Raw genomic sequence first — 19,750 nt, forward strand, 5'->3', positions numbered from 1 at the left:
CCAAAAAAGTTTTATGAGCTCTCTTTAGCAAATGCCCTGGTATGCATTTACTAAATGGGTATTTTCCATTTTCTCTTCTTAACTCCTCTGTTGTGGGTTGCACCGTATCCTCCAAAAAGTCATGTTGAACTCAACTCCACCAACTCCCTGTGACCGTATTTGGAAACAGGGTCTTTGCAGATGTAATCAAGCTAAGGTGAGGTCATACTGGATGAAGGTGTGCAAACTAGACCTGGAAGCAGCATTTTTCTTAGTTCACTGACTTTCTGCAAGAAAGGAAGAATGCAAAGACCCCAGAGCACACAAAAAGGTGGGAAGGTTCTGAGGGCATTTGGAGAGGGCTCTCTCTCCTCACCCTTCCCTCACTGGGTGGTTGCAAGGATGGTGTGAACCCGTTCTGCCAGCAGTGAGAGCCTATACATGTATAAAGGAGGGCTTCTATTGTCACCAGGTCCTAGGGACCTGGCACCATCAGATCCCAGGCAATTTTGCAATTGGTTCTATTGACCAGAGTCTGGCACAGTCCCACTATCTCACTGCCATGCCAGTGAGTTAGGCTGAATAAAGAAAGGCAGAAGAACCAAAAAATCCAGGGCATCACCCAGACCTGGCAGTTAGCCCCTCCTTGCTCCAGAGCAAAATCGGAGACTTGGCTCCTGAGTCATCCCTACCCACCCTCCAGTCCAGAAATATCTGAGGAGGGAGAAAGTGACTGACACTCTCTCTCCACACTCTAGTCTTCTAGTGGATTTTCCCATCATGTTTGCAATTTGTTTTACATTTCTCCATAGACTTGCCCACATTCCCTGCTTTATATCCTTTAAAGAATATCCTGCTTTATATCTACCCCAGCACAGGAGAGAGAGTGAGGAGCCTCTTATAAACCTCACAATGTTGGGATGTTGTGAGCATCTCCATGTTAGAAACGAGTAAATGAAAGTTCAGCATAGCTAAATAATTTCCTGGGGACACCCGTCTAATAAGTTGTTGAGCTGGGATTCAAATCCGTGTCTGTTAGTTGCAAAGCCCAGACTCTTCCCATCCAGCATACATCCAGCTCTCCCGACCAATGAAAAAAGTAGCTGAGATGGACTCTACAATATGCCTGCACAATATCTGTCTGGTGCACCCTGCCACCACAGCACTATGTGGTCAACACAGAGCTGACCACAGACATGTAGGTCTGGAGTGTTCACATTCAGAAGCCAGGTGGGCCAGGCCCTCCTACTCCACCTCTTACACACATAGAGACACCCCTCTGCAGGAGACCATGGCCCAGGAAAGGGGATTAGTCAAGCCCTTTTGGAACAACAGCAATGGACCGGCATCTGGATGCCTGAGTTCCTGGGTCTGGCAGCCACTGTGCCAACCACAACCCTCAGGAAAAGGAGAGTAATTAGGAAGCACTGCCCCACAGACCAAACTTAGGTCATGTTTCCTCCAAAATGACAGATGAGTCTGTACCTGCAGTGACAGCACTTGGGCCCCACTCCTCCACACAACTTCCATTTCCTCTGGGCCCCTGACATAACTGTAAAGGGAGTTTGGCAGAGGCACCACTGACGTGCATAGTTGTTTCTATCCAGCCATTAATGGTTTAGAGCCACCCAATATATGCTTTATGGGAGATGAGAAGTGATCCTATTGAGGCCCTCTTCCTGAGAAGTGCCCAGCTCAGTGACAACACAGGCTAAGAAACAAAGACCAGACCAGGTACAGACCAGATGCTCTAAACTAAGTGGAGTTTATCTAGAGATCACAAGGCTGGTTCAATATTTGAAAATCAGTCAATGCAATTCACCATTAACTAAGGCAGGGGTAGGCAAACTATGGCCAAATCCAGCCTGCTGTCTATTTTTTTATAAACAAAGTTTTATTGAAACACAGCCATGCCCATTCATTTACATATTATCCATGGCTGCTTTCCTGCTACAATAGCATAAATCAATACTTGTGACAGAGGTAGTACGGCCTGCAGAGTTGAAAATATTTACCGTCAGCTATTTACAGAATAAGTTTGCCCACCCTTGCAGGAACCAGTGAAGTACTGACACACACTACCTAAGTTGCTTCCACAGGCCCTGTAACCCTCCTCTGCACTCCAGAAGAACCACCCTTCCCAGTCACTCTTGCCTCAGTCCCAGCATAGTGGGCACCCTCCCCCAGAAGACCTACCCAAACACCCACCCACACCGTGTCTCCTGACACAGGAATTTTACAAAGACTCGGTTCTGGTGGCAGTCGTAAAGAAAGCACTGGAGGGAGAGATCAGAAGATGGCAGCGGAGTAGGAGGACACTAGGCTCACCTCGTCCCACAAATACAACTAGATAATTATCAAATCATCTTAAATACCCCAAAAGTTGATCTGAAGACTGGCAGAACAAACTCCACAACCAAAGGTAGAGAAGAGGCCACATTGAGAAGGGTAGGAAGTGCAGAGACATGTTTGGAAGAGAAATGGATCATGGCTGCTGCAGTGGGGAGGGAGCCACACTCACAAAGAAGAGTGAAAGACAGACTGGCACACGGGGGAGTCCACAGGGAAAATGAATCCCCATGGCAATTGGCTTGGAAAGTGAGAGGGGTCAAATGTGAGTTCTCGAAACCAGCAGGGCTTCAAGGTTTTAAGCCTGGAGTTTTAAAGGTCAGCGGGCATGGCTGGGATAGAGCCGGAAGGGCATTGTGCTGCTCTTGGAGAAAAGTCAGGCAAACAACCTGAGGACATACAGCATGGAAACAGCAATCTGAAGAACGCCTTGGGCACACAGTAGGGAGGTTATTCGCTCATTTCAGAGCATAGTCCCAGAAAGGCAGTGTTCACAGAGAAACCTACCTGGGAACAAAGGAACTAGTTGGCACCATTTCCCTGTTCTGCCCTTCAGCATAAATAGAGCCACCTGCAGGAACCAGTGCAGCACTGACACACACTACCTAAGTTGCTTACACCAGGCCCTGTATCCTCCCTCTGAACTCCAGGTGAACCGCCCTTCCCAGTCACTCTTGCCTCAGTCCCAGCACAGAGCGCACCCTCCCCCAGAAGACCTACCCAAACACCTACCCACACCGTGTCTCCTGACACAGGGATTCTACAAAGGCTTGGTTCTGGTGGCAGTGGCAACACGTCTCATTTCAAACACAGACCAGAGCACACGTAGTTAAAATGTGCCACATTCAGGGCAGGGACCAAACATTGCCCATAACAGGCAAAGACAGCTTCTGCAGATGACTGTCCTGAAGGATAAAGCGGCCAGGACAAAACAGCAGAGCACATACCACACGAACTAGCGATATTCCCAAAAGTGCCAGGCCCTGGAGCACAAGGGACACCACATGGCAGGGCACTATAAGACCTCTTCTTCATAAGGCCATTACCCTCATGAACAGGAGACATAGCTAATCTTCCTAATATAAATTAGGCACAGAGACTTAGACAAAATGAGAAGACAGAGAAGTTGATCACAAATGAAAGAACAGGACAAGAACATAGCCAGAGATCTAAGGGAAACAAGTATAAGTAATATGCTTGATAGAGAACTTAACATAATGATCATAGGGGGTGCCTGGGTGGCTCAGATCAGTTGAGCATCCAACTCTTGATTTCAGCCCAGGTCATCATCCGAGGGTTGTGGGATAGAGCCCTACTTTGGGCTTCATGCCCAGTGTGGAGCCTGCTTGGGATTCTTTGTCTCTCTTTCCCTCTGCTCCTCTCCCCCATTCATGCTCTCCAAATAAATAAAGTAATAAAGTAATGATCATAAAGATATTCACTGGACTTAAGAAAAGAGTGGAAGACATGAGTGACAGCCTTAACACAGAAGTAAGGGATAACAGCACAGATAAAGGGCTCAATAAATGAAATGAGAAACACACTTGATGGAATGAACAGCAGTATGGAAGAAGCAGAGGAATGAGTTAGTGACCTAGAAGACACAGTAATGGAAAGTAATCAAGCTGAACAAAAGACAGAGAAAAGAATTGTGCAAAATAAGAACAGACATAGGGAACTCAGTTACTCCATCAAACATTAATAACATTCATATTATAGGAGTCCAAGAAGGAGGAAAGAGAGATAAGGGGGCATAAAATTTATTGGAGAAATAATAGCTGAAAACTTCCCTAATTTTGGGAAGGAAACAGATATCCAGATCCAGGAGGCAGAGAAAATTCCCATCAAAATCAACAAAAGCAGGCCCACAGCAAGACATATTGTAATTAAATTGGTAAAATAAAGTGATAAAGAAAAAAATTTTTAAGCCACAACACAAAAGGAAACAATAACTTACAAGGGAAAACTCCTAAGTCTAGTAGATTTTTCAGCAGAAACTTTGCAAGCCAGAAGGGAGTGGCATGATATATACAATGTGATGAATGAGAAAAATCTGCAGCCAAGAATATTCCACCCAAAAAGGCTATCATTCAAAATAGGAGACATAAAGAGTTTCCCAAACAAATACTAAAGGAGTTCATGAACTAAACCAGCCTTGCAAGAAATATTAAGGGGGCTCTTTGAGTGGAAGGGAAAAACAAAAGTGACAGTATAAAGACAGGAAACACAAAACCAGTAAAAGTGAATATTTCTGTAAAAGATCAGTCAAAGAATTCACAAAATAAAAGGATATAACAACATATACCTAAAATATGAGGAGAGGAGTAAAGAATGGGTTCAACTTTAAACAAACATCAATTTAACATAGACTGCTATATGCAGAAGAGGTTATATATAAACCTAATGTTAACCATATATCAAGAACCACTAATAAATATGCAAAGAATAAAAACAAAGAAATTCAAATACAATAAAACTTTGGATTGCAAGTAACTTGTTCTGTGAGTGTTCTGCAAGACAAGCAAACATTTCTAACAAATTTTAACTTGATAAATGAGTTATGTCTTGAAATATGAGTAGTACATGATAACAACATCACATGATCACAACTGAGCCAATGGTTCTCTCTCGTGTGTGCTGCGAGATTGTGGGTGATCATCCATGCAATGTCACATTTCCGTGAAATCCTCAAAAGGAGGCAAAAGCAAGTGTCACTGGATAAGTTCCTTGTTAAAGTTGCACGAAAAGGAAAAGATTCCATTGAGCCAACAGATAGCAGTGATTCCATTAGTGATAGTGAAAGTCATCCTACACAATAACCCTCCTCTCTCTTTTCTCCCTCACACCAGCCACGAAGGTTTTCAAAGGTAAGTGCAGGTTAATTTATTTTTCTTTATTATTTTGTATTATATTGCAGTATTTTAATCATTTTTATATGAATATTTTTGGGTTGTGGAACAAATCATGTGAGTCTCCATTACTTCTAATGGGGAAATTCGCTTTGATATCCAAGTGCTTTAGATTACAAGTGTGTTTCTGGAAAGAATTATGCTCACAAACCAAGGTTTTACTGTATATCAGTAAAGGAAATCAGTAAAACATGAAAGAGAGAAAGACAAGAAAGGATCAGAGAAAATCTTCAAAAATAATCACAAAATAAATACTAACATGGCAATAAATTTATATCTTTCAATAATCACTCTGAATGTAAATGGACTAAATGCTCTAATCAAAAAACATAGGGTGACAGAATGGATAAAAAAAGAAGACTCATCCATTTGCTGCCTACAAGAGACTCATTTTAAACCTACAGGCACCTGCAGACTGAAAGTGAGGGGATGGAGAAACATATATCGTACAAATGGATGTCAAAAAAAAAGTCAGAGTAGCAATACTTACATCAGACAAAACAGACTTAAAAATTTTTTTTAATGTTTATTTATTTTTGAGAGAGAGACAGAGACAGAATGCAAGTGGGAGAGGGGCAGAGAGAGAGGGAGACACAGAATCTGAAGCAAGATCCAGGCTCTGAGCTGTCAGCAAAAAGCCTGACATGTGGCTCGAACCCACAAACCGTGAGATCATGACCTGAGCTGAAGTAGAATGCTTAACCAACTGAGTCACCCAGGTACCCCACAGACGAAATAGACTTTAAATCAAAGACTGTAGCAAGAGGCAAAGAACACCACTACATAATAATAAAGGGGATAATCCAACAAGAAGATAGAAAAATTGTGAATATTTATGCACTCAACATGGAGCGCGCAAATACATAAGACAGTTAATAACAAATATAAAAGGAATTCGTCAATTGATAATAATATAATAACAGTAGCAGACTTTAATACCCCACTTACATCAATGGACAGACCATTTAAACAGAAAATCAACAAGGGAACAGCAGTTTGGAATGACACACTGAAACACATGGATTTAAAACATATATTCAGAACATTCCATCCTAAAACAGCACAATACACATTCTTTTCAAGTACACACAGAACATTCTCCAGAGTAGATCACATATTAGTTCACAAAGCAAGCCTCAACAAATTCAAGAAGATTGAAGTCATACCATGCATCTTTTCTGACCACAGTGCAATGAAACTTGAAGTCAACCACAAGAAAAAGTTTGGAAAAACCACAAATACATGGACGCTAAAACACACGCTACTAAATAATGAATGAGTCAACCAGAAAATAAAAGAAGAAATTAAAAAGTACATGAAAACAGACGAAAATGAAAACACAATGGTCCAAAATCTTTGGAATGTAGCAAAAGTGGTCCAAAGAGGGAAGTATACAGCAATAGAGGCCTACCTCAAGAAGCAAGAAAAATCACAAATAAACAACCTAAACTTACACCTAAAGGAGCTACAGAAAGAACAACAAACAATGCCTAAAACTGGCAGAAAAAAAGGATATAATAAAGATTAGAGCAGATATAAATGATATAGAAACAAAAAAAAAAGTAAAAGAACAGATCAATGAAACCAGGATCTGTTTTTTTTTTAATCAATAAAATTGATAAACATTTAGCCAGACTTAACATGAAAAAAAGAGAAAGAAGCCAAATAAATAAAATAACAAGTGACAGAAGAGAAATAACAACCAATACCACAGAAATACAAACAATTATAAGAAAAACTATATGCCAATAAATTGGATAAGCTAGAAGACATCGGAAATTCCTAGACACATATAAACTACCAAAACTGAAATAGGAAGAAACAGAAAAATTGAACAGATTGAACCAGCAAAGAAATTGAATCGGTAGTCAAAAATTCCCCAAAAACAAAAGTCTAGGGCCATATGGTTCCACAGGCAAATTCTAGCAAACATCTAAACAAGAGTTAATACCTATTCTTCTCAAACTATTCCAAAAATAGAAAAGGAAGGAAAACTTCCAAATTCATTCTATGAGGGCTGCCTTACTCTAATACCAAAACGAAATAAAAACACCACTAAAAAAGAGAACTACAGGCCAATAACTTCATGAACATAGATGCAAAAATCCTCAACAAAATACTAGCAAATCGAATCCAACAATACATTAAAAAAAAAATCATTCACCACAATCAAGTGGGATTTACAGGATACAAGGGGGGTTCAATATTCACAAATCAATCAATGTGATAGATCACATCAGTAATAGAAAGTAAGAAACATATGATCATTTCAATAGGCACAGAAAAAGCATTTGACAAAGTACAACATCCATTCACAATAAAAGTCCTCAACAAGTAGGTTTAGAGGGAACATATCTCAACATAATAAAGGCCGTATGTTAAAAATCCACAGCTAACATCATCTCTAATGGGGAAAAACTGAGAGCTGTTCCCCTAAGATCAGGGACAAGACAAAGATGCCCACTCTCACCACTTTTATTCAACATGTACCAGAAGTCCTAGACAGCAATCAGACAACCCAAAGAAATAAAAGGCATACAAATCAGTAAGGAAGAAATAAAACTTTCAATATTTGCAGATTACATGATACCATATATAGAACAGAAAACCTTAAAGACCACCAAAAAACTGCTAGAACTGATAAATTCAGTAAAGCCACAGGATACAAAATCAATGTACAGAAATCTGTTGCATTTCTATACACCAATATTGAAGCAGCAGAAAGAAAAATTAAGAAAACAACCCCACTTCAACTGCACCAAAACCAAGAAAATATCTAGGAATAAACTTAAAGAGGTGAAACACTTGTACTCAGAAAACTATAAAACACTGATGAAAGAAATTCAAGATGACACGAAGAAATAAAAAGATATTCCATGTTCATGGATTAGAAGAACAAATATTGTCAAAATGTCCATAGTCCCCAAAGCAATCTACACATTTAATTCAATCTCTATCAAAATACCACCAGCATTTTCAAGGAACTATAACAAACAATCCTAATATTTGTATGGAACCACAGAAGACCCCAAATAGCAAAAGCAATCTTAAAAAAAGAAAAACAAAACTGGAGGCACCATAATTTTGGACTTCAAATTAGATTACAAAGCCGTAGTAATCAAAACAGTATGCTACTGGCACAAAAAACAGACATATAGATCAATGAAACAGAACAGAAAACCCAGAAATAAACCCATGACTATACAGTCAATTAATCTTCAACAAAGCAGGAAAGAAAGCCAATGGGAAAAGGACACTCTCTTCAACAAATGGTATTAGGAAAATTGGACAGCAACATGCAAAAGAAAGAAACTGAACCACTTTCACCACACACCTAAATAAATACAAAATGGATTAAAGACCTAAATGTTAGACCTGAAGCCACATAAATCCTAGAAAACAGGCAATAACCTTTTTGACGTCAGCCACAGCAATTTTTTTCTAGATACGATGCCTGAGGCAAGGGAAACAAAAGCAAAAATAAACTATTGGGACTACTTCAAAATAAAAAGCTTCTGCACAGCAAAGGAAACAAATCAACAAAACTAAAAGGCAACCTACAGAATGGGAGAATATATTTGCAAATAACATATCCAATAAAGGGCTAACATCCAAAATGTATGAAGAACTTATACAACTCAACATCCAGAAAACAAATAATCCAATTAAAAAAATGAGAAGACATGAAAAGACGTTTCTCCAAAGGAGACATCCAGATGGCCAAAAGACACAGGAAAATATGCTCATCAACATTTATCCTCAAGGAAATGCAAATGAAACTACAAGTAGGTATCACCTCCGCCTGTCAGAATGGTTAAAATCAACAGCATAAGAAGTAACAGGCGTTGGCGAGGATGTGAAGAAAAAGAACACTTGCGCACAGTTGGTGGGAATGCAAACTGGTGCAGCCACTGTGGAAAACAGTATGGAGGTTCCTCAAAAAGCTAAAAATAGAATTACCTTATGATCCCACAACTGCACTACTAGGTATTTACTAGTAAATAGTAGGTATTCACCCAAAGAATACAAAAACACTAATTCAAAGTGATACAGGCACCCCTGTGTTTATAGCAGTATTATTTACAATAGCCAAGATATGGAAGCAGTCCAGTGTTCACTGACTGATGAATGGATAAAGAAGATGTGGTATACAGACACAGTGGAATATTATTCAGCCATAAAAAAGAATGAAATCTTGCCATGTGCAACAACATGGATACAGCTACAGAGTATAATGCTATGGGAAATAAGTCAGTCAGAGAAAGACAAATATCATATGATTTCACTCATATGTGGAATTCAAGAAACAAAACAAACAAGCAAAGGGAAAAAGAGAGAGAGAGACAAACCAAGAAACAGACTCTTACCTATAGAGAATAAACTGATGGTTACCTGAGGGGAGTTGGGGGGTTGAGTGAAATAGGTGATGGTGATTAAGGAGTGTACTTGTAATGAGCACTGAATGATGTATGGAATTGTTGAGTCACTATACTGTATATGTGAAACTAATATAACACTGTATGTTAACTAACTGGAATTAAAATAAAAACTTAAAATCAAATACAATATTGAAGTCTTAATGACCTTGAATTAGGTAAATAGTTCTTGGACACAATGCCAAAAGAATACATTTTTAAAAATTGATAAATTAGACTTCATTAAAATTAAAATCTTCTGCTCAGCAATAGCAGACATTGTTAAGAGAATGAAGAGACAAGCCATACACAATGAGAAAATATTTGCCCAACATGTACCTGATAAAAGACTCATGTTCAGAATATAAAAGAATTGTATCTCAAATCTCAACCATAAGGAAACAATCCAATAAAATGTAGGCAAAAGATTTAAACAGACACTTCATCAAAAAAGCCAAATAACAAAGATATTCAACATCATTAAGGAAATGCAAATTAAAACCACAATGAAAAAACTATACCTATTAGAATATCTAAAATGTTTAAAATCTGACAAATACTAAGTGCTGACAAGAATGTGGAAACTATAACCCTCGCACATTGTTAGTGGGAATGCAAAATGGTACAGCCACTTTGGAAAAAAGTTTGACATTTTATTAGAATACACTTACCATGCTACCAGCAATCCCACTCCTAGGTGTTTACCCAAGGGAAATGAAAATCTATGTTCACATAAAAACCTGTGTACCAATATTTATAGTGAATTATTCATTATCACCCCAAACTGGAAACAACCCAATGTCCTTCAGTTGGTGAATAAATCTCTTGTGGTACATCCACACAATGAAATAAAAGTCAGCAACAACAAGGAGCAACCTACTGATACACCCAACAACATGGATGAATCTCAAACACATTGTGCTAAGTAAAAGAAGGCAAACTAAAAAAGCTACATATCATGTGACTCCATTTAAATGACATTCTGAAGAAGGCAAAACCACAGGGACAGAAAAAAGATCAATGGCTCCTTGAGTCTCCTCAGAACAACTCAACATCCAGTTGGACTACAAAAGTATACAAGGTGGGGTGCCTGGGTGGCTCGGTCAGTTGGGCATCCAACTCTTGGTTTCAGCTCAGGTCATGATCCCAGGATGATGGTGGGATCAAGCCCCAGGTGGGGCTCTGCACTGAGTGTGGAGCCTGCTTAACATTCTCATTCTCTCTCTCTCTCTCTCTCTCTCTCTTTCTCTCTCTCTCTCTCTCCCTCTGCCCCTCTTCCCAACTCACATGCTTTCTCCCTCTCTCAAAAAATAAAAAAAAATTTTAAGAAATACAAAAGGCAATTTTCTGGGAAATGGAACTTCCTGCACCTTGACTGTGATAGTGCTTATATGACTATATACGTTGTCAAAATTCAGAACTGCACAATGAGTGAATGAGTGAATTTTATTGCATGTAAATTATACCTCAAATTTTTTTTAAATGAAAAAGAAAAAAAATGTCTCTAAAGAGATTTCATCATGATGCAGCATTGAAAAGAAAAGTTATTGCATACCTAAAATAATGCTTACCACCTGTCAAGCAGTGGAATCAAACAGCAGTAAGAACTGCCAAATTTATCAGAATAAAGTATAGACTTTTCAAAGCTAGGAAAATGTGAACTGATCATGTGCAACACATGATCATTTGGGTACTGAACAATAAGTTTTTCAAAGCTTCTGGTTAACTGTCAGAAGATATGTAACTTTTAGCAACATTATTTACTTCTAATAAAACCTGTAAGTTTGACCTAAAGAAAGTATAGATAGAAAAACCTGTAAGTTTTACCTAAAGAAAGTGTAGATAAAATTCTGGTATAATTTAACATTCCTCAGAATTATTCTGTTAATCCTGAAGGGGTTAAGATGTTAAAATTGTGGTCACATATGAAATTGGCCAAGGACAGAAAAGACTATAGCTATGCTTCTCACTTATGACCATAAACCCAATAAAATATTAGCAAATCAAAGCCAACAGGGTATTTTTTAAAAACTATATGTATATGTCATGACCAAGAAATTAACCCAGGATTTAAGAAGGAGTGAACATTGAAAACTCATGAGCACAGACTATGAAAATCAGCATTTCATCTTGAAATCATGTGTAACTGAAATAGACCAACACAATTCAGAAGGAGCTCAGTCAGTATTTTCATCGTGATAATGATGAAGAAAGTGACAGTTTCATGAATGAAAGCATATTGTAATTTAGAAAATTTCTAAAATTGTGTATATTAAAGAACGTGCTTTATTCCTAAGAAACTATAAAGTGTCTTACAGCCTATGGTAACTTGGAATCAAGAAAATATGCAATGTCATCTCCTTTTACCACACAACTATTATTACGTTTCTTTTCCTCATCAGCTAGCCTGAGTTGGTTTCTATTAATTTTAAAGAATCCTTCCTAACATATAAATCAAAGAAATAATTATACAATGAAAAATTGACCTAAACTGATTCCCAAATCTGGCTGACACAAGAAACACTTGGGAAGCTCTGGAAAAACAAAGATTCCCTGACTCCACAGGGGAGGCATGCATTATTTTGCAAACAAGGCTCCCAAAGGGATTTTGTTATCAGCTAGTTCTGGAACCACCACCATGAGAAAATAAAGGCATTAGGCATGTCCTTCCTTTGAAGTTTTTTCAATGTAGTTATAGATCTAAAATTTACCATGAAAAAAAAAATGAAAACAAAAGATAAAAACATTCCATAATAATAAATGATGTATCACCACCAAAAGAATTTTGCAGAGACTAATTGCAACAGAAGTTGGAACAAAAACAAGAACTTGAAGCTAAAGAGGTCAGCTTCCATGTTGGGGCAGCACCTGACAGGTATTGGGAACTTAATTAATTCCCTGAGCAAATATTTAAGGATAGGACATGTTACTCAAAGAGGCAAGTGAAGAATATTCCAGAAGAGGATTAAGTCATAGTCAAAAGCAGAGAAGAAAGTCTATACATTGGCTTCAAGGACAATAAGTGAATCAGTCTCTCTGGTTTTGAGGTCAGATTATGGAAGCCGCTGAACTTCAGGTTAAGGTTGTACTGTAAGATGTGGGGAGCCACTGAAAGTTTCTGAAGGTGGAGTGAGGCAGTGAGGCTGGGCTTTTTATCAAGTGTAAAATGTATTTGTGCCACAGAGAGGCTGTAGTTAATACTCCAAGTGTGAGTTAGCGAAGGTCTGGTTAGCAGCAATAACAATATGAAAATAAAACCAAGGGATTCTCTGTCTGGGAAAACCAGAGGGCCCATAGGAGGAGGGCCTGAGGTGGCTGCGTTCATCTATGATCAGAAGGAGCCCTAGGTGGCTGTCCAATCACAACAAAAACCCTTAGAACTCCCCAAAACACCACCGGTTGAAATGCCATGGGGTAAAGTCAGTAGCAATTGCATTAATTTTATCATGCCCACCATGAGGCCCTACTGTGAAGACAGTAGCTTTTGGTAGTAAGAGGCAAGTTCCAGGCACTCTGAAACAACCTGTTGCCTCCTTATTTACATATTCATTTCCACAAGGTTAGCAACCAAGTGGCTACAGAAATGATCACTCTGTTGACACTAATATGAAAATATCAAATAGTAACTTAACCTGGTTAATGGGGAAGGGTAGGAATAGGTCCACTGTAGGCATGTTCTATGACTAGGCTTAGCACTCAGCTAGAAAAATGCATAAAGTTCAGGAGAAGAATTAGAATGATTATACCTAACCATAAAGACATAACTGCAAAAAATAGGTAGATGAGTGGAAAGTGCCTTCTTATAGAGCAGCAGATGGGAAATCCCTTAGAATCTTTTGCTGAACACTTCAATTCACCCCATTACCAAGGCTTAGACACAAGGAAGGTGGCCTTCTAGACTCTGGAAAACCAGGTGGAGATGATGGAACCAAACTGCATCCACTCCTATCCACTGCCTAGATCAGGCCCTCTCACCCCATCACCATCCTCCATCAGATTGGGGTGATAAGAACACTGGCTGCTTCCAGTTCTGCCACCCAATTGCTTGGCCTCTTAGGCCAGGGTTTCCACCTCAATATAATGCAGGGATCAGGTGGACTGGTCTCCCCCAGCCCCAATGCCTGCCATTCCAGAACCAGGAAATGAGCTACAATAAATGAATCACAAGGAAAGAACACAAAGCCCTGGGAACCCAAAAGTCTTTCATGGGTCTGGGCTTTCACTCTGGCTGTGGATTTGCCTCTCATCATTTTTGATTCAGTATAAAATTAAAACAAAAATTTTCCAGGAATATTCTGGGCAGCAGAGGGAAAACAAGCCTGGAATGAAAACCATCCCCCAAAGAAATCTCAGAACAAGCAGGTCTGCATGGCTGAAAGCTCACCGCAGGGTCAAAGGTGTGGCACCAGCTTCCCACAAAGGAGAGGCTGGAGCTTTCAGACAGTAGACACTAGAGCCAAGTAATCCCACCTTCCTCCCTCCTGGTCAGTACCCACCCTCCCTTCAGGGTCTGCTCATGCCCACCTTCCTACCTCATCATCTTTGAGGCCTTTCCTGACCACTCCAGCCCTGAATTTTTGGCCACCCTTAATTCCCCTGATTGAGTCTGTGCCACAGAACTTGTGTGTTTTCTAATTTCTCCGTAAATGTTAGCTTTTCCCCCAAATAGACCCAAAGTCTCTTGGGCATACTACCTTTGTTTCATAAACCTCTACAGGGCCAGATGGAGGGCAGGTCCAGTAATTAATGTTTGTTGGCTGAGGTATAGGTCATTCTATAAAGAGAACACTACTCAATTTGCATGGTAACAGTTATTCCTTCTTTTGTGCCTCTTATATTCATATATTCATTTAATTTTTATAACTACCCTCATTGTCAGATGAGGAAACTGAAGTCACTCACCAAGGTTAAATACCACGGTCAAGAACCAGAGCCAGTAAGGGAACAGGATGGCTCTGAACCCAAGTTTAAAGCCAAAGTTCACATTCTACCCTTGTGCTGCTTCCTCCTGCCAGAAATCTGAAGGAGAGCTACTCTGTACTAGAAATCTCAGTCCTGAAAATAAAGAAATAAAAAGCATCCTCAACTATGAAAATCTGTAACGTAAGAGTTTGGTTCCCACAAGATTATGAGAAATAACTCATAAGATCCCAGATTAACAAATTAGCATCAGATCTGGGGGCCCAGAGTAGAGGTGGGGGTAAAGAGATCTAAAAAGGAATTTCTCATCATCCTTTTTGTCTCCAGAGGGCTCTGCACTCAGGGCCCAGGAGAAGAAGAGAGGAGGGGAGGAAGGGGACAGAAGTACCAACGGTGGGGGGGATGGGGACAATGGTGGGAAATCTAAGAAGCTGCATCTACATAAAATTCCCACAGCTTCCTAGTGAGGTGCCCATTGTGGGCATTTACCCTCAGACACCAAGGGACAGTGGGCAGGAGGACAATGAAAATAAGGTGGTGTGACCATCTGGAAATTCAGCCTTATCCCCATTAGCTGCAAACAGAGACCTATTCTTACTGGTCCTCTTCCTGCCCCAGCCCCACTGGGCTGGCTGTCACTGTCCGTTTTACAAGAGCCTCAGCAGGTGCGTACAAGACAGGAAGGATGCATCTGCTCGGGTGTAGTGACAAATACTGAGGTCTGCTGACCTTGAGATTGTAAGAATTGCATTTTCTTGATACAATGACTTAAAACACACGGAAAGATATGAAGCCAAAACTCAATAAGGAGACAGGAATTCATCTGCAGAATGGCACAGGTGGGAGAGGTGAGTGGCTGGCTCAGCAGACCCTAGCCCAGCACATTCACTTTCTGTGCTTGTGGGGCAAGAAGATGGAGGAGTGAAGGGAAAGGGGCAAAAGTCACATGGCATGGGAACCTATCCCAGTGACATGTGTGACGTCCTCACTCTGGATTAATGCTGGATGGTTGCTTGAGTCTGAGCCTACATGCCACCCAAGTGTCCACCTGTACATTTCCCACACAAATGGTCCTATCTAGGCTTCTCTGGGTGCACCTTCTGTTGGTCAGAGAAAAGTGACACAACAGTCAAGATAGGCAAAGACAACATCTTCTGTGGGGAAAAGTTATTTTCTAAGGCTTGTTCTCTAAATTCTACTACATTTCAGAAAGGCTAGATGGGATGCTTTCAAGAATGAATAATTTTCCAACGTGCTTGTGTTGGTCTGAATTGGGGTAAAGGCAGTCAGGCTTCCAAGTGGGCTTGGTGTGTATTTCCAGAATACCAAGAAGTGCTGTTTCCAGAAAGATACTAAATAAAACTTTACATGTTCATGGGTTACCTGGACCCCTACCTACATTCTGGGCTGCATTCTGAGCCCCTTAAAAGGCCAAGAGCCAAAAAACTAACTAGTTTCACAGACTTGACTCAAATTTTGGGGGAAAAAATCTAGGGGTCATTCTTGTAGACAATGAGTACATGATGACCCCAGAGTGTTCATGATCTATTCCTCTGAGACTGGTGAAGACCCCTAGCCAGGATCAAGACTCCTCCCACATCTTGTTGGCCCCTGGGAAAACAGTCTCTTGCTGAGGGGGTCAGCAAACCTCACACAAAGAAAAACTATTATAAGCCCCCAGCTAGCCCCCTCCTCAGTTAGCTAGCTATTGCACAAAAGAAACCAAATGAAGGAGGCTGGACCAGCACAAATCCTTCACCACTGTGGGGTCGTTCTCCAGGCTCATGCCTACTGGTGTGTGAGAACGAGCATCATTTTGCATCATCAGTGAATGAGGAAAAAGACACCTCCAGAGTACCCACTATCCAATCCAGCATCCAGTGTCCAGTCACTCCCCACCTAGAACCAACTCCCCAGACCCCTACCTGCTCTGGCTCAAGGACCCTGGTCCACTGAGGGTGGGAGACAAAGGGGGAACCTCACCAGGAGGGAACATTCCAAGCTGGCCTAGGGCATTGTGGTGCCACAGCATCAGGCTCCACAGACCCTGGAGTGTGGGGAAGAGACAAAGGCTCACAGAAGAGAGAAGGGAAGGAGGTCAAGAATTTAAGGGAAAAGAAAAGACAGGGAAAGAAAGTAATAAAAACAAAAACTTTATTTTACTAGAACCCGAAATGCCCTTTAGGGACCCAATAAGGTTAGCACAAGCACCTACACTTGCCCCAGAGACTTGAATTGTGGATATCTGATGCTTTGAAGTGTCAAGCGTTCCCCAATGGTCCTCTCAAGCCCCCCATTTGGAGAAAATTTATTAACAAGTTGTTCACTTTGACCTAAAGGTTTTTACTTAGTCCGGGAAGAAACCATACCCCCACTTGGAAGAGGAATGCAGTTCTAGGGCAAGCACCTAAAGCCTGGAGGGGGGAGGGGAGGGAGAGGGGGATGGGGACATTTCACATACTGCTCTTGGCACCTGGGGAGAGGAGGGAAAGTGAAAAACAGTGGCCTGGGGCCTGGCACCATGCCCACTGCCCAAGTGTACTCCACACCCCGACCCAATTCCCTGGACTGAAATAGCTACTTTTACCCTTCTTTAGGTCCCAAAGGCCTGGGTCTTTCTCCTTCAGGTTATGATACACAGGGCATGTCCCCTAACCAAAGAAGGCCTAGTAAACCTCTCCCCATCAGTCCATCTTCCCATCTGTAGTATCACCCCTAAAAACAGTCCTTTGGGTCTTGAAGGGTGCTAGTAGTCACAAGTTCCAAGGAAGAGTTCTACCTCAACCACTGACATCTAACGCGTCCTGGGAATTAGTTATCCAAAACTCTCTAACCGCAATGATCAGCAAACAAGGGTCCTTCAACCACAGAACCCCAGTAGAAGCTAACGAGGAAGAGGGAGGGGAGGAGTTTAAGTAGCTGGGAGAGAAAGCAAGACCGCAATGCCCGAAGCGCCAATTTTGCCTGGGACTCCGCGGCTGCCTCTACTGCCTCACCTTCCCAGACTCACGTTTGGGCTGGGAGGACCTTCACGTGGCACCCTGGGAACTGGCAGATGAGCCCACACCCTTCTTCCTTGAGGGCTTCGGCGATTAGCACACCTAAAAGCAAAGGCACCCCCCTTTCGAAAGACGCCTGTCCAGACCACCGTATCACTGTTCCCCAGGACCTCACTCCGCAAAAGAAAACTCCCGGCTGTCCGGAGTCACTGCGGTCGTTCCCTTACGCTGCTCCCCCTCGCCCCGAAAAAAAATCCTCCTTGCTGCACGTAGGAGCCCCTCTACAACTGGGGAGTCAGGGACAGGCTTCCCAACAAGGGTCCCGACCCCCGAACCCCACCCTCAGAGACTGACTCCCAGGGGCCGCGCCGGGACAAAAGCACGGGGCGGGCTCACTCACCCGCGCGGCGAAGGCGGCCGGGTAGCCAAGGCACCGCGCTTGGCGAGGGCGCCCCGCTGCAGTCGCGCGGCGCGGGCCCCGAGCTCGCTCAGCTGCGGGCAGCCGACCCGGCAGCCGGGGAGACGAAGAGGCGCGTCCTGGGCGGGCCGGATGGGACAGGGGTGAGCGGCTGGCGAGAAAGCAAGTGCGAGAGCGAAGAGCGAATGCGCGTGTGTGCGAGAACTGAGAGCTCGGTGCCCGGGATCGGACTCGGACGGCCAGCAGCGGCTCACACGCGCTGATTTACATGTCATTTGCATAGCGCTCCGGGAATGGCCCGAGGTCCTTCCCGTCACGCCCACCGACAATGCGCCTCGGACCCCGGAGCCCTGAATCCCCGGCAAATCCAGCGCCCGACGCCGAGCCGCCCCGGGTCTTCTGGCTGCGGTCAGTGTGTTTTCCCGATTTGTTTTGTATTTTCGCCTGAAGACCATCCGATATGGGACAAAAGAAGTCCGCTCACTGGAAAAACGCAGCGTAGGCTTCAAAATTAATTTCCTTTCTCTCTGATGTGGCGATCAAAAACAACGAATCGAGTAGATCCATCAAAGGGATACAATTTTGTTTTCTGGATAAAGTATCATGAAAAACTTAATGCGCCCACTTTTAAAATTAGAACAAGTTATGTGCCATTTTGTTCAATAAGTGAAGAAACACAAATTGTACAATCAGGATAACCTAGTTCTTAAGAGCACGGATTCTGGAGTTGAGAACCCTACTCTTTATAGCCGCAGAACTTTGGGCAAGTGATTTAGGATCTCTGTTACTCGGTTCTACCTCTGAAATAGAGTTAATCTAAGTGCGTCAAAGGAGTGTGAAGCTTCAATGAAATACGGCAGGTACCTCCATTCAGTTACTGTTAACTTTTAAAAAAATTTTTGTTAATGTTCATTTATTTTTGAGAAAGTGCGAGCGGGGGAGGGGCAGAGAGAAAGGGAAACACAGAATCCCAAGCAGGCTCCAGGCTCTGAGCTGTCAGCACAAGAGTCCTACGTGGGGTTCCAACGCAGGAACCATAAGATCATGATCTGAGCCAAGTCGGAGGCTTAACCAACTGAGCCACCCAGGTGTCCCCAGTTATTGTTAACTCTTAAATGTGCAAGCATGATCAATGTCTCTTTAACTGAGAGTCAGAGCAAGGAAAGGCACGGAGAGAAAGGGGAAGAAGCTATAGAAGGTAAAGAGAAAACGCCCTAAGGTTAGAGATAATATCTGGAAGATTCAGACCAGGGTTTCCCACCCAACTCTGCTGTCAGGCTAACTAGCCCTAGCTCTGAGAAAGCAGTTAATCTTTCTCCCCAGAAGATCCAACTTTGAATGCATTCTTTGAAACGTCCTCTTAGGAATGTTTTGGAGAAACATAAAAAGTTCAACTAGCCATTTCTTTAAAAAAGAAAGGAAGAAAAGAAGAGAAAAGAAAAAGGGAAAGAAAAGAATTAAAGTGTAAAGGTAGCAAAGTCTGTGCTCTGGTGGGAAAAGTCCCAGACTGGCAGACCTAGGTGTTAGACCTGCTGCTAGTACTAGTTTTGCGGAGCTTGCACAAGACACTCACTGTCTCTGGGCCTCAATTTTCTAATCGGTAAAATGGAGACTCCGTGGGATTTTTTTTTTTTTCAGGCATCTTTCATCTCTGAAATTTTAACTCCAGGGTTCCTCTGACAACTTCCCTTCGTTGTGTGTTAAGAATCTCTTACTGGTTTGTAAGATACCTACAAAGTCTTAAAAAAAAAAAAAAAAAAA

The 19,750-nt window shown here is 41.8% G+C and overlaps 1 protein-coding gene across 1 annotated transcript in view; it reads right to left on the bottom strand.

The window, feature by feature from the left end:
* MYLK (myosin light chain kinase) overlaps positions 1-18,159 on the bottom strand; it is a 280,888-nt gene extending 262,729 nt beyond the window's left edge. The window contains exon 1 of the mRNA XM_045502294.1: positions 17,972-18,159. The gene's annotated coding sequence lies outside the window, so the exon portion shown is untranslated. The remainder of the gene's footprint in view (positions 1-17,971) is intronic.
* Positions 18,160-19,750: the final 1,591 nt, after the last annotated feature.

This window comes from Leopardus geoffroyi, chromosome C2 (assembly GCF_018350155.1).
Source record: "Leopardus geoffroyi isolate Oge1 chromosome C2, O.geoffroyi_Oge1_pat1.0, whole genome shotgun sequence".
In the NCBI taxonomy this organism is placed as follows: Eukaryota; Metazoa; Chordata; class Mammalia; order Carnivora; family Felidae; genus Leopardus; species Leopardus geoffroyi.